The 15,320-nt window shown below is 46.3% G+C and overlaps 1 protein-coding gene and 1 pseudogene across 22 annotated transcripts in view; both read left to right on the top strand.

Moving 5' to 3' along the window:
- DYSF (dysferlin) overlaps nt 1-15,320 on the top strand; it is a 201,700-nt gene that overhangs the window by 28,854 nt on the left and 157,526 nt on the right. The gene's annotated exons all lie outside the window — the stretch shown is intronic.
- Nucleotides 715-2,553, top strand: LOC105101467 (peroxiredoxin-6-like; annotated as a pseudogene).

The following is a 15,320-nucleotide window of genomic DNA, read 5'->3' as shown; positions in this document are numbered from 1 at the left end:
AACGTGGAAGCAAAAGTCTCCATGGGGTCAAAACATCCCCCTGTCAAAACACCAGGGTCAAAATGACACTCACCCTGACTGTGGTAACTCACTGGCCCCAGGTGTTGGTAATAGCATTTTCTTTGGAATAGTGTGATCTTTCAGCGACTTGGTCACTCTGTCAAGTGGGGCATTGAGGCCTCTCTCCACCACACACAGAGCCTTGCCTGCCTTCCCCTTCCCCACCACTGACCAGGGCCCAGGAGGGACCTTGGGCACCTGCCTGAACACCGCTCCAGCTGCTTGGAGTCCCGCTGACCCAGCCCTTTCCCACCAAATGCTGCTCTCAGCCAGCTCTTGTTTGAAAAAAAGACTCATTCGTACTGAAGTGTTGTTGGCAGCTTGTGGCTTAATGTTTTGCTCCTTAGGAGGAACGTGGGGGATGCTGTGTTATTCTCCAGACTCTGCTTTGACCAAGAAGGGCAGTGCTAATGGTGCGCACTCAGGCACCAGGGTGGGCTGGGAGGAGCTATTTTGGGAATGGTGGGTCTTCTTGACATAGGTGACTATCCCCTGTAGAGCTGTCGCTGAGCCTGGAGCAGGTGTTGGTGCCCCGGGGTGGAGATGGGAGTGTCCTTGTACCTCCTGGGACAACGCGCTTAGTCTATGAGGGAATGTGGAAGTTTCCAAGAAGAAGCTGAACATAAGTCTCTCATGTACAAGAATGCATAGACGATGGCAGAGGTGCCTGGGGTAGCAGGTCTGGCCAGCTGGTGCCTGTCAGCCACATCCGGAGTGTGTTGATGTGGTCGAGGGGTTCCATCCTGGCAGAAGCAGGTGGTCTCAGTTCCCCGGGCTGTCTGCCTAGCTGAGCAGGGCAGCAGTGGTGGCTGGCATGATTGTGAGGGTCAAAGGCTTCTCTCAGGGACTCCACTCTTAGCAGTGAGCTTCACGCTGGCACTGCCTGTGACCTGGACCTCTCTGAACCTCTGTTTCCTCTTCAGAACAATGCCAATAGCAGTACTTACAATGCAAAGTTGTGCCTTTTAGATGAGATAACGCATGGGTGTCAAATGCTTATGCCATCCTTAGCACATTGAAGGCGTCCAGTATGTAGGGGCTGGTGGTGGCAGCAGGATCCACAGAGATGCACATACAGAGACCACACCATCGTGTGACTATTACGGTGTGTGCACGCCCCCTGTGGATACAGGCTGCACTTGAATGTGCACCGACGTATTGCATAGATATGTGCACACATCCTTTTATTTAAAAAAGACTAAAGAAAGAACCAGACTGCTGGTGGCTGTCGCTGCTGCACCTCCTCGTCCTCCTGTGTCACTGCTACCGCCACGCCTGGAGGTCTCTTTCTCGGGGTCTAGGCTCCCAAGTTCGAGGCCAATACTACCGTGGGCTGCATCCGTTTCCACGACTATCTGGGAGACTCATGGGGCATTCTCTTCTCCCACCCTTGGGACTTTACCCCAGTGTGTACCATGGAGCTTGGCAGAGCAGCAAAGCTGGCACCAGAATTTGCCAAGAGGAACATGAAGATGATTGCCCTTTCAATAGACAGTGTGGAAGACCAAGGGTATCAATGCTTACAGTGGTAATGAGCCCACGGAAATGTTACTGTTTCCCATCATTGATGATAAGAATCGGGACCTTGCTATCCAGTTGGGCATGCTGGACCCAGCAGAGAAGGATGAGAAGGGCATATCTGTGACCGCTCAGGTGGTATTTATTTTTGGACCTGATAAGAAGCTGAAACTGTCCATCCTTTACCCAGCTACCACTGGCAGGAACTCTGATAAGATTCTCAGAGTTATCTCTCTCCAGCTGACAGCAGAAAAGAGGGTTGCCACCCCGGTTGACTAGAAGAATGGAGACAGCGTGATGGTTCTTCCAACCATCCCTGAAGAGGAAGCCAAAAAGCTTTTCCCTAAAGGAGTCTTCACTAAAGAGCTCCCATCTGGCAAGAAACACCTCCGCTGCACCCCCCAGCCCTAGGCTCTCCGAGGAGCTGGTGCTGGAGCCGCTCGCTTAGCACAGTGAGCCAGAGGATGCCAGCCGTCCGTCCGTCATGTTTTCCTGCAGCAGTTCCATAGCAACATCCTGGTGTGATCACAGCCAAGGTCTTTAGGTTGCTATACAACTGGCTTATTAAATGAAAATGGCACTAAACATTCCTTGGGATTCTTTGCTCGGTGCCCTCAGCAGCATTCTGTTCTGTTCGTGTATCTTAGTACTCTCTACTGACTGTCTTTGAAATTTGTGACTCATCTTGTTGGACCTCTGCAGGGTTTCTGACCAACAAAGGTGGGGTCAGTTTATGGTTGAAAAAGCCTGCTTTGCTCCATCATAGAATGACTGTCAGGTTTTTTTGTTTTTTGTTTTCACTGTTTAATCAAATCCTCTCTTCTGCTACCCATTTTTGGAGAAGCAGTAGAACTTGGGGTTCAATGTCCTCTGTACCTAAGTTCATAACCTGAGAATTTAGAGGAACCTTGATGTTCTTCAGTATTCTGTATTTTGATCACACCCGGGGGGAAAACCTTTTCCATTTCTGTACTTTTCCAGTAGATAACTGAAGCGGGATGAGCACGGGGGAGAGGGATCTTTAAATATTTTTCTATCAGGAAAATTTTTCAATAAATATCTATCGAAAGTGGGAGGCTACAGAGCAGGCTGTACTTGCTGCCAGGGAGGTGAACCAGAAGTCCTGAGCAACGCGACAGTGCCAGGTGCCTTTCAGAGTATATCCGGATGTCAGTCCGCTCTCTGATGACACGCACGCGAAAGGGCACACCTTGGGAAGAGAAGAGGACGACTGAAAACGTTTTATCTTGGATCTGTTCTTCCATTGAATTCATAAATTCAAAATCAAGTTTCTGAATTTTGCTTTTTTAGGGATCAGCAAATAAATCCATTGTTAAAACTAAAAAAAAATTTAAAAAGACTAAAGAAGAAACCCCACCAGAGTATAAAATCATAAGTATTTTTGTCAGCATTAGTGAGCTTCATTTTTAAAAGGTTATTAAGGATGAAGTGCAAGTTCCCTAGCCACTCCTTCTGTTCCCTCCAGTCCGCTGTTGACAGTTTGACACATCTTCCTCAGCCTTCCCTAAGCATATGCAAGCATCTGTTTACATACAAGTGCATACGTTTACTTACACAAAAATGGAGTCATGCCATATATATTGGTCCCCATCTTACTTTTTGTCATTTTATCGTGGACCATTTTCCCAGGTCGGCGGGTATTGATCAGCCCCATTTTAAGTGTTTGTGTGGTATCCCACAGTGCGTGTGCCCCAGTTTATCCCAGTGTAGCCTTATTGACTGGGAGGTAGTTTCTTTCCAGTTTCTTTCCTGCCCCTCCGCTGAGCATCTTTATCCAAATGTTTTTATCTCCTTATTCTATTTTTCCTTTAGGATAGGTCCTTAGAAATGGGATACCTGGATCAAAGTGAATGAGCGTAGAACATTTTCATTGATTCTGTCAAGTTACTTTTCCAAAATGTCCTGATTTATATCCACCAACAGTGTAAAAAAAGTCAGTTTTTAATTTTTGCTAATGCCATGGGAAAACAAAGGTATTTTATAATTTGTGTTCCCTTGACTACTTGTAAAGTTGAGCATCTTTCCGTGTGTTTATTGCCAACTTGTATTTCTTCTCTTGTCAGTTGCCTGTCTTTATATATTGAGTTGCTTGTCTTTTTCTTCCTCATTCATAGTAGTTTGTACATTTGGGATCTTGTTAGGAATACTGGCCCTCGGTCTGTTTTACGTGTCCATTGTATTTTCTCTCTGCTTGTCACCTGTCTGTGGCTTTGTCCTGGTGTCATTCCCACACAGGAGTGGATGCTCTCCTGGATGTGTGTGAGGGCACACAGACATTTAAAAAGACAGAGAGGCAGTCTGTTGTTGCTGGAAGTTGGGGAAAGCCTAAATGCAGCCTCTGGGTTTCAGCAAACTGGTTTGCAGGCCCCTCTCTCTGGAGTCCTTGGCAGGCTGTTTTGGGGCAGAAATATTCCCAGTGCACTGTCCCATTGTTCTTAGCATCCTCGGAAGTGTTGACCATATCCTGATTTACCAAGGATTTTTCTAACTATAATTTCTCCTGGATTCTATCCAGGACATCCCTGAGTTTCAGAACAGTTTTTCTTTTGTCTTTCTCTGGACTGAAGTGGAAAACTATTTAGAGTTACCCTTGGGCAGCCCCTGGGGAATCAGATCCTGGCAGGAAGGCTGCCAGAGGCCAGGTGGGCTGGGGTGTATGTGTGTGTGTGTGTGGAATGTCCGGTTGCCCCTCATTTCCTGCCCTTCATGGCCAGCAATGTGCAGCTGGAGGGGGCGCCACTTATGATGTCTCCTCACTGCGGTCCTTATACCTCCCCTGGGTGTGTGAGTGTGTGTGTGTGTGTGTGTGTGTGTGTGTGTGTGTGTGTGTCTGTCTGTGCCCATGTGTGCGTATCCTGCCAGGACAGGGGCTCTCTGACTCTCCGGTCGTGCTGACTAACTAAATCTAATGAGGAAGGTGCAGCTAGGTCAGTGATGAATGGATTTGAGTTGTAATGTGTATGTCTTTAGTTGACAGGTCTTCTTCTTAGTATAAAAGATAAGGAATCTGCAGATACTAACTAATACTATATAAAATAGACAAACAAAAAGTTCATACTGTATAGCACAGGGAACTATGTTCAATATCTTGTAGTAACTTACAGTGAAAAAGAATATGGAAGTGAATTATGTATGTTCATGTGTGACTGAAGCACTGTGCTGTACACCAGAAATTGACACAGCATTGTAAACTGACTATACCTCGATAAAGTATATATATAAATTCTAAAAAAAATAACAATAAAAGATAAGGAACCAGAAACTGACATATGGAGACCCTTCGGGAACTTTTGGGGAAATAATTTCAAACTTATAGAACAGCTTCAAAAGTAGAACCAAGAACATCCATATACTCTACTCAGGTTCTCTTACCGATAACATTCTATTTTATTTGCCTTGTAATATTCTCTCTCTCTTTCTTCCTCACTCACTGTCTCTGCTCTTCCTGCCCCCCCCCCTTTTCTCTCTGCCCCATTTGAGGGTACTTTGCACCCAGCATGGCCCTTTATCCCCAAACACTTCTGTGTGTATTTCCTAAGAGTAGGCATATTTTTATGTAATCGCAGTACTGTTATCGTCTTCAATAAATTTAACGTGGCTGCCATACTTTACTGTTTGTATTTGGACCCTATCAATTGACCAAATAAGGTCTTCTATAGCCTTTTGTCCTCTCTTTCCCCGAGTACAGGATCCCCGGTCTAGACTCCCATATTGAATTTTGTCATCGTATTTCCATTGCCTCCTTTAATTTGGGACATTTCCATAGCCTTTGTCGATAATTTACGTGTTTGAAAAATGCATCACTCTAATTTTTAAAAATTGAAGTATAGTTGATTTACTGTGTTAGTTTCAGGTGTACAGCAAAGTGATTCAATTTATATATATTTATATAAAAATCTATTTGTTTTCTGGTTCTTTTCCATTACAGGTTATTACAAGACACTGAACATAGTTCCCTGTGCTATACAGTAGGCCCTTGTTGGTTATCTGTTTTATACATGTTAATCCCAAGCTCCTAATTTATCACCCCTTTTCCTTTCCCCTTTGGTAACTGTAAGTTTGTTTTCTATGTCTGTGAGTCTCTGTTTTGTAAATGAGTTCATTTGTATCACTTTTTGATGCCACATGTAAGTGATATCATATGATATTTGTCTTTCTCTGTCTGACTTACAATAATACAATACCCCGATTTTTTTAAAAAATTGAATGTTCCTCCTTTGGAGTTCATCTGACATTTTTCTTACAGTTAGATTCATGATCAGATTCGGTTACTGACTCCTGGCTAGAATCCTCAGAGGTGTGCGGTGTTTATCTCAGACCTGGAGGCACACAATGTCCCTCGTCGGTGATGTGCATTTCAGTCACCTGTCAAGGTGTTGCCTCAGTTTTCCATTGTATCTTTACTGTTCATTTCCCCACCTTGAAGTCTGTTCAGAGACCCTTTCAGGCCCTGCAAACATCCTGCTCCTCATCAAAATATCCCCCAAGATTTAGCATCCACAGCTTGGCTGGCTCAGTCTTTACCATGATGGTTGCCGACTGGTCTTCCACGGCGGGTGCCGCCTTCACATTTACCAGGCTGGGCTGTGTAAGCCTTTCCTGGGAGAGGCACTAGTGGTGATGCTTGTCTAACCCCACTGCTGTCACATATCCATCCAACTATGTGCCGGGCACTGGTCGCCGGCCACCTGTGCTCTCACTGGCGTCTCATCCCTCTGCAGGTATGTCACCCAGAGTTGAAAGGCCTGTGGATTCCCCAGGCTAGGAGTCTCATCTCTTCTGTCCTTCAGGAAGAGGCCGATTCTGGGCCTGGATTATTCTGTTAGAAAGTCCTTCCTTCTACTGAGCCCCAGGCTCTCTCCTTGAGATTCTGAGGGTCTCATCATCATCAGGAATGACCCAAACTAAATCTAATTTCTTACATACGACAGTGCTTCAAGTCATGATTTGGCGCTCACAGCGATTTGGCGGGATAGTGTGTGCAGAGGACGGGAAGACGTGAGTGGGGTGACATTTAGCAAGCACCTTCCATGCCCCCGGCACAGCCAGGGGTGGTAGGTATATGAACTCGGATTCTACAAGAACCTTCTGAAGTTCTTTCGCTATTCCCTTGAAGCCCCACCGGGGTAAGAGTGGTTGTCCATTTTGTGCATCCACATCCAGTATTACCAGTTCCTTCCACAGTGCCTGAGCCATGTAGGTACTCAGTAAATATTTGTCAAATGAACAGATGATTTTTACAGGTGAGGAAACAGGCTCAGAAAGGTTTTGGAACTTGTCCGTCTTAAAACTGTCACGTGGCAGGGCTGGGTCTCCCGCCAGGGTAGGATGACTTGAAAGTTCTTACTCTCCATCACTCAATGATAAATATTTATTTTTGGAAGTTGGTTGCGAGGAAGAAGTGTTTCCAAAGTGTTGCTCTAGAGTGAAAGGCACGGTTTAAAAATGTTGAGAGTTGCAGACACAGAAAACAAACTCTGGTTACAAAAGGGGAAAGGGTGGGGAGGGATAAATTAGGAGTTGAGGATTAACAGACATACATTACTATATATAAAATAGATAAGCAACAAGGACCTACTGTACAGCACAGGGAGCTATATTCAATTTCTTATAATAACATGTAATGGAAAAGAATCTGAAAAAAAAAGACATATACGTATGTATATGTATAACTGAAACTAACATTGTAAATCAACTACGCTTCAAAAAAAAAAATTGGGGAGTGACCCAACACGTGAAGACAGAGGTTGGTGTGTGTGACACCCTAGAGTCCGCCACGTGGGGTGTCCCGTGAACCAAATGGAGCAGTGCTGAGTGTCCTTCCAGCCTTCCTGGGCCATTTCCTTCAGGGTATTTGGAGAAGGGGCCTGACCTAGAATTCACTTCTTGGCCAGTGTCAGTGTCAGTGAGGTGCACCCACTTCTCCCATCTCACTGCTCCCTAACACGGCTCCAAGCACCTGGGAACATTATCTTCTCTGGCTGTAGCACCCTGGGTGCTGAACCCCTTCATCTTTGGCTCACAGCATCACCGCATAGAGGAAGGCCTGGGCTGACTGGTGGCGGGTCTGCCGCCCCCTGCAGGTGTGGACACCACTTCTAGTGGAAGAGCCTCTCTCTTAGGGCTGTGGCTTCACCAAAGGCTGGTTTCCCCCTGGGGTCTCAGCCAGCTGCCATGTCACCAGATCTGTCCCCTACACTGAACCCCCCTTTTCCTCCCTTTCCTCAGGGCCCAGACTTCAAGGCTACCCTCTGAAAGCTTCAAATGCATAGTGTAGACTACTAGGCCTCCCCACCTCCTCACAGGACAGTGTAGTACATCTACAAAGAACAGCTGCTGAGCTCTTTACAAAGGCCCTTCACCCCTGATCTCCCCTGCAGAGAGGGAGCAGGCTTGTGTTTTAAAATGTAGGTTTTATTATTCTTTAGGTATGGTGAAGCCAACAAGCCAGGAGAGGATTACCACTGGAAGGATAGTTTGTTACAGTTCCCAAGAGGAGGGGGCATGCCGCACCAGCAGGGCCACATGGGGAAGCACCAGGGTCAGTCAGGAGGCCGGTGGAGTGAGGGGAAAGCACTGGCAAGAGCCTTTATTGGGTTCCTTTGGAAAAGAATGGGCAAGGCAAGGTAGGCAGGTTTAGGATTGGCTGGTTTGAATACTTACAGCGGGCTCTGGGGGGTAGGGCTCTCTGGAGTTGCGTGGTTCCTGGCCCTGGAGTGTTCAGGGCAGGGAGATGCTGGCTGAGTGTGAACGCTCCTGAGAGGAGGTGGTGGGGTGTGGGCTGTGGACTTGTTGGTCTGCATCTGAAAGGTGCAGTTGCAGGAGAGTCCTTTACTATCTCTAGGAATTGGCTAGCCCTGGGAGGGGCAGTCCCTCCAGAGTCAGCAAGCATCGAATATCCCAAATGTCAAAGCATCAAAGTGCAAAAAATGAAAGGCATGATTAATACAGCTTGGAATTAGATTTTTCAAAAAAAGGTTGGACCGGAGCAAATTTATAGCCTGGGCTCCCTTTTCCATGAATGAAGCAAACCAAGGATCTTTCTGTTTCTTTCATGATGTGCTCGTGGGGCTCTGAGCTGTGCCAGCTGTCCTGGGATAGGGTGTAAAGCAAGGTCTTTGGAGTCTGGCTCTGCCTGTTATTTGTGTGAAATCAGACAAGCCAAAGGCCTTTCTGAGTCCCAATTTCCAACTCTGTAAGGGGGACTAAACTAATATCAGTACCTACCTCCCAGGTCTAGTGTCAGTTTAACCGTAGTGGTATATATACATGCAGAGGATGTGGCACCGAATCTAATATACACTCAGTTAGGAGGTGGGTAGCTCTTAGGAGATTGTAAATTCCAAGAGGGCAGGGTCTGTGTTTTGTCTGACATGCTAAATAAGTATTTATGGAATGAATAAATTCTAAGATTAAAAAAAGTCTTGATGCTTTGTTCTTAAATTTAATTTTTGAGTTAGTAAAAAAAATTTAAGGAGTTATAAAACCAGAAACTATTTTTTCAAAATGCAGCAAGAATTCTCCGTGTCCCCTCTCTGCCCAGTTCTCATCCTTCTCCCAGAGGTAACCATGGTTCTTCCTTTTTTTTTTGTATCACTTGTACAGTATTGCTTATTCACCAGTATAGAGTCTGACTGTCCTCTTTTTTACATAATAGATAGCGTATTTATTTTTTAAAACAGACTTTTTTGGATTGTGGTGAAATACACATAACAATTACCATCTTAGTGATTTTTAAGTGTATATAATTTAGTCGTATTAAATACATTCACAATGAATAACCATCACCACCATCCATCCCCATTGCTCTTTTCATCTGTAAAACTGAAGCTCGAAACCTATTAAACAGTAACTCTCCATTGTCCCCTCTCCCCAGCCTCTGGCAACCACCATTACACTTTCTATCTACCTGACTCCTGTAAGTACTAGGTAGCATATTATACACACTTTTTTTGAACTGTTTTGTCACTTAACAATGTCTTTGAAGCTTTTCCATACATTATAAATCCACAGTGTACTTTCCATTCTTTTTATAGTTGTATAGTATTCCACTGTATGTCTAAACTTACCCATCTTCTAGGATGGGTATTTGGGTTGCCTCCTGTGTTTTGTTCTTACAAACAGTGATGTAAAATGGCCCAATATTTTAAAATAAAATAGTTTAGATTTCTTTGTGCTTTGTTAAAATCAACTTACTTGACACCTTAATTCACACCCTCCCACTTAAGGCTCATATCTGGAGGCCACCACTTCGCATTTCCTATAGGACATAACCTACTGGATGATGAATTTGGAAACGAGCTCTTTTTCCGTGAGGAAAAATGTGTGCCCTGTCAATATGGAAGCTGCTTTGACCTTTCCTTTCCTCCCCCATGCTAATTCCTGACCTGGCTTTCTGTCTCTGGGGTGGCAGCAGCCCATATGGCCCCCACTTCTCCTGCCCTCACATTCCAGTGGCTTTGGAACACAGCACAGCCAAGAGGGATGACCAGGTCTGGGGAGGCTGGGCAGCACATTTTTCTGTCAGTAGGCTGCAGGGGGTGGGGCCAAGGCCCGCAGGGTTTCCTGCCAGCCCATCAGGCTCCACACACACTCAGAGCTGGCTTATGAGGCAGCCCGTGCCAGGCTGTCCTTGCCTCATTTGATCCCTATCATATCCTATCTGACACACTTGGCCACTGATTGGTATCCACCAAGCGTGCATGCAGCATCCCTGATGTACAGAAGGCCCCTGGGGCCTAGGGTCTGTGTCTCAGCCTTGATCTCAAGGTGGTGTGGCTCGCCTCAAGGGTCTGGGCCCTCCCAGGTCTGATCCCTTGAATAACGCGTCTTATCCAACTCTGCGAAATGAGTGAAGAGTGGCTATCACAGTTTCTGTCATCAAGCCCCCCTTCCCTTCCTCCTCCTCCTCCCCCGGCCCCTCTTCCCCCCCACTCAGGGGAGGCTCTGCCTAGGCTGGACTTATGAACTTGACCCCACAGCCTGCTCCTTAGGCTTAGGATCAGGTCTCCAGTCTTTCCTCCTAACAGAGTAGGGGCTTGAGAATTCGCCCAGCCTCTAGGAGGGGTGGACCCCAGGGCCTCTGGAGGGCTGGGAGGTGAGGGTATTTCATGGTCCAGAGAGACATTTAAGGGAGGAAATAACAAGCAATCCTGCTGGCCGGGGACCCTCGGCAGCCCGGAGATGCCTGGGCTGGCAGAGGTGGGACTCGCGCTTCCTGCCGCATTTCCTCCCATTGTTCCGCGCCCCACTTCCGGGAATTCTCCCGGGCGGGGGCGGGGCTGGGGAGCGGGATGCGGCCCGGGAGGCAGGGGAGGCGTGGCTTGGCGCTGCGCCGCGACCCTCTGCGCTGTGGCCGCAGCCATCGGGGCCCCGAGCCAGATCCCCCGCCGGCACACTAGCCATCAGCCCTTCCTGGCCTGCCGCCCCTCCGCTCCCCTGCCGACCCTGCCTCCCGCCGCCCCAGCTGAAGCCTCAGAGTTGCCAGGAATTGCCACTGGGAATCGGGGGACCTAGTTTGTCAACCGAAAAATGATGCAGGAGGCTGCAAATAAGAAAAGAGTTCATTTGGGATTGTAAAGAATTGCAATTCGGGAGACACAAATTCAAGTAACCCCCGAAGAGTGTTCTGAGAAAGAAGGGCTTGTGAAGACAAAAAACCCAGGAGATTGTCAAAAGTTGTCTGGTGAGAATTGTGATTGACGCTGAAAATATTTGTATTTGAAGAATCACAAATTGTTTTAGGGTAGGGGTGTCCCGTAAGTAGGCAGATTTCCATGAATTATTTTAGGGTAAGGGTCTGATAAATATCTTGAGTGTCTGGCAGGTGTTCTGGCTGACTTCATCAGATCAAGAGGTCAGATTCCATCCAGGCTGAGATGAGCCACTTCATTAATGGCCTCCCAGCTCCATTTTAGAGAGCCCTCTTAGTGATACCAACTCTCTTGATTTTCCTTTCACCGGTTCTAGGGCAGGGTCCACCATCTACCTGCTTAAGTGAGTCACTTTACTCTGCTGCCCCAGTTTCTCAGTGTCACATTGTAACCCGGAGACTAGGTTTGTCTCTTGGTGGGTGTGGAGCCAAAAGACACAACCAAGTCAAAGACTGGGAGAAAGAAGGATTTATAAATTGCAGCAAGTGATGCAGGAAAACAGATGTGGGGCGTGAGGAGGACCAAGTCCCAGGTTGAGCCCCTGGGATGTGCCCTGCAGGTGTGGGTCCTTGGCTTCGTGCAGGAAAGAATTCAAGTGCGAGCCACAGTTGAGTAAAGGTAGATTTATTTAGCGAGATACATACTGCATAGAGTGTAAGGCAAGAGAAAGGCAGGGAAAGAGGTGTGGGAATTGGATGCTCAGGTTAAAGTAAAAGTAGGTGCACACTCCATAGAGTGCAGGCCATCTCCAAAGAGGAGGGAGTGAAAAAGGCCACTACGCATGGTGGTGTCAGTTTTTATGACCTCAGTAGCTCCACAGGCCTATAGGTGGGACCGATTCCAGCTGCCCTGGGGAAGGGGCTGAGAGTCCCAGGAATTGGGCCACCGCCCATTCTTTGACCTTTTGCGGTCAGCCTTGGGGCTGTCATGGTGCCTGCGGCATGTTATTTGATCCCGCTGTTACAATGAGCATATAATGAAGTTCAAGGTCTACTAGAAGTCAAACCTCTTAATCCTCAAGGCCAACTAGGAGGTGAATCTTCCACCATTTTGGTGAATCTTCCACCATTTTAGTGTTAAATTGCTGTCATGGCTGTACCCTGCCCCCTTCCAGCCTGTCTCACAGGTAGGGAGAACACCAAGGAACTTTCCCAAAGCAGGGTGTTTCTGGAGGTACCAGGGATTGAACCTAGGACCTTGTGTATGCTAAGCAGGCACTCTACCACTGAGCTATATCCCTCCCTCCCTCCCACACTGGGGACATTTTAAGCTATGGGTACATGCATATTCATGAACGGGGCTTGCGAGGTAGGCAAAGTCCAAGCTTTAGTTGATTGAAGTCAGGAGGGTCAGAAAAGGTCAACATCATCTTCCCTTAAGATTCCAGTTGATCTGGTGGTTGAGGGCCTGAGGGGGGATTTAAATTATGCAGAACAGCTTGAGACAGTGCTTTAGGCTAGTCTTCACCATTGAAATAGAACTGGGAGTCTTTACAACTGATTTGTTATCTTTGCTGTTATTACTTCTCTTGCTTGATAAGTTTGTCCTTTTGTTCTCTTAAGATCATTATTACTGAGACTTGTTCAAGGGCAGGCTGTTGTGGCTTAGGCCAAAATGGCTTCTCTTATGTCAAGCAAGCCATGCCTGGTTCTCTTTCCCCAAGGGATTCCTCCAACCCCATCTGCTTACAGCATGGATTCAAGGATTCTCTATACCTACCGTCTGGTCTTTTTGCCATTGCCTGGGCCCTGAGGACACTTCAGTCAATACACTGATCACAGTGGTCTTCTCACTGGCTTTGGGATGGAGACACTCCAGGAGACCTGGCTTAGGAAGCTATGGTACAAACATCCTCTCTTCTGCAAAGGAATATCAACAGAAACCAGTACAAATTCTAGAAAATGAGATTCCTAGCATCATGAGGGGTTCTAGAACCCTGGAATGAATATCAGGAAACACCTCTCCCTTGAGCCCTGCTAAAAGACGAAACTCAATCAAATAAATTTGAAGATCCAATTGGTTTTATTCAACAATTCATGAACCTGGCAGTGTCCCACTTAGCAATAGAATGGTGCTCCAAGGGGGTTGAAACTTTTATAGGCAGGAGGGTGGGGCAAGAAGGTATTAACAAAAGAAAATAAAAGGTTATTTTTAAGCCAAGACATCAACTTTTTTGGGTGGGGCAAGGACCCTCAAGGGTTTCTCATGCAGATTGCTTCTTCCTCTGGGTGGGGTAGGGACGGGGTGGAGAGGGCCCATGTGACAGATTACCTTTGTGGTGCTTGACCAGAACATTCCAGTCTGGCCTATTAAGATTACATTTCTAGGAAAGGTTGAAACTGCAATTAGACCTGGTATTAAGTCTAGATTTGATATCATGGGCTTTAGCATGAGTGACACCATTTTGGGCCCATGGTTTTCTTTTTAACAACCCTCTCTTTAAAAAATGTTAGAAAAATTGGTCTTGAGCACATGTCAGGCTTATTGCCTTGCTAACAAAGGGACCTGCAAAGCAACCAAGAATCTGCTGGTTCCAAGATGGATGGAAATAGAGGAATTTCATTGCCAAGAAACTTACACATGCAGCTATTTAATTAACTAATTTATTTTTATTGTGGTAAAACACACCATAATAAAACTTACTATCTAACCGTTTTAAATGTACAATTCATTGTTTGCTCAATTGTATATTCATTAAGATTGTAATATAGCTCAATCCAGGACACACATTCAATCTTTGAAGATACGTGATCACAAGAAATAGAAAAAGATTAAAAAAGGTAAATGTACAGTTCATGGGATTAAGTACATCTATATGCTGTGCAACCATCACCGCTATCCATCTCCAGAACTTTTTCATCTTCTCAAACTGAAACTCTGTGTGCACTAAATAGTAACTCCCCACGCCCCTACCCCCCGGCTCCAGATAACCACTAATCTGCTTTCTGTCTCCATGAATTTAACTAATCTAGGTCACTAACATAAGTGGAACCATACAATATTTGTCCTTTTGTGTCTGTCTTATTTCACTTTTCATAGTATCTCCAAGGTTCATCCATATTGTAGCAGATATGAAAAAGTTTCTCTTTTTTAAGATTCAATGATACTCCACTCTATACATCTACCACATTTTATTTATCCTTTTGTTAGCAGATAGAGGGAGCCCTAAATTAGGAAGCTCACCAAAGTGTGGGTTCTTGCCACTGGCTATGAAAGCATTTGCGCAGCAGAAGCAGAGGGACAAAGTGAACAGCCGCTTTATTGCTCAGAAGAGGAAAAGGAAGGAAGCTTTTGAGCAGGAAGAAGAGAAGAAAAAAGCTTGAGCTGTGAGCCGTCAGCCAAGATGGCTGGTAGAGACAGCTCTAGCCTGGGTTGGGCCACGTGGATCTTATGAGAGGCTCTGCCATCATGTCCTCATTCTGGGTGTGCTGGAGCCAGTCAGTCTTGTATGGACTTTTTTGGTGGCTGTCGCGTCACTTGTCAGCCCTCATGGTGCTGCTGGGTGTGTCATTCAGCATGCTAATACATTACAGTGAGTGTATAACGAGGCTCAAGTTCCACTAGAAGTCAAATCCTCTGCCATCTTGAGCTCCGTTGGCTCTAACCAGTTCTAGTTTCTTGTCATTGCAGTTGTCTCCTGGGACTTAGATAAGGGTAACTGGTTTCTAGCCGAGGGAGGGGCAGAGGTATGATCCTGGGGGCAACAGCTTTGGTAACAAAAAGGAAAGATGCTTTTAGTCAGAACTCGGGCAATCTGATGGATCCAGTGTCCATCCCCCCCCCCCCCCCGAAAAAAAACATCTCTAAAGATTCTGATCAATCATAAGCAAGAGGCAAGCATTGGGGGCCTTAAGTTCCTGCAGAAGAACTTAAAGATATTGTTATGTATATTCCTTGAGGAGGAACCAGGACCCTGCCCCAGGGCTGCTCTGTTTTTCTTGACTGCTTTGCCCTTGTTTCTGCATTCCCTCCCTTCCCTGATTAGCAACTGTTTGAATCTGCCCTTGGGAGCTCAGGGAAGGTCAAGGAGGCTGAATGAAGCCTATTTCCTAAGAAAGAGAAACGGAG

This window comes from Camelus dromedarius, chromosome 15 (assembly GCF_036321535.1).
Source record: "Camelus dromedarius isolate mCamDro1 chromosome 15, mCamDro1.pat, whole genome shotgun sequence".
NCBI classification, from domain to species: domain Eukaryota; kingdom Metazoa; phylum Chordata; class Mammalia; order Artiodactyla; family Camelidae; genus Camelus; species Camelus dromedarius.
The sequence above is the reverse complement of the archived record's forward strand: the minus strand, read 5'-3'. Positions and strand labels throughout refer to the sequence as shown.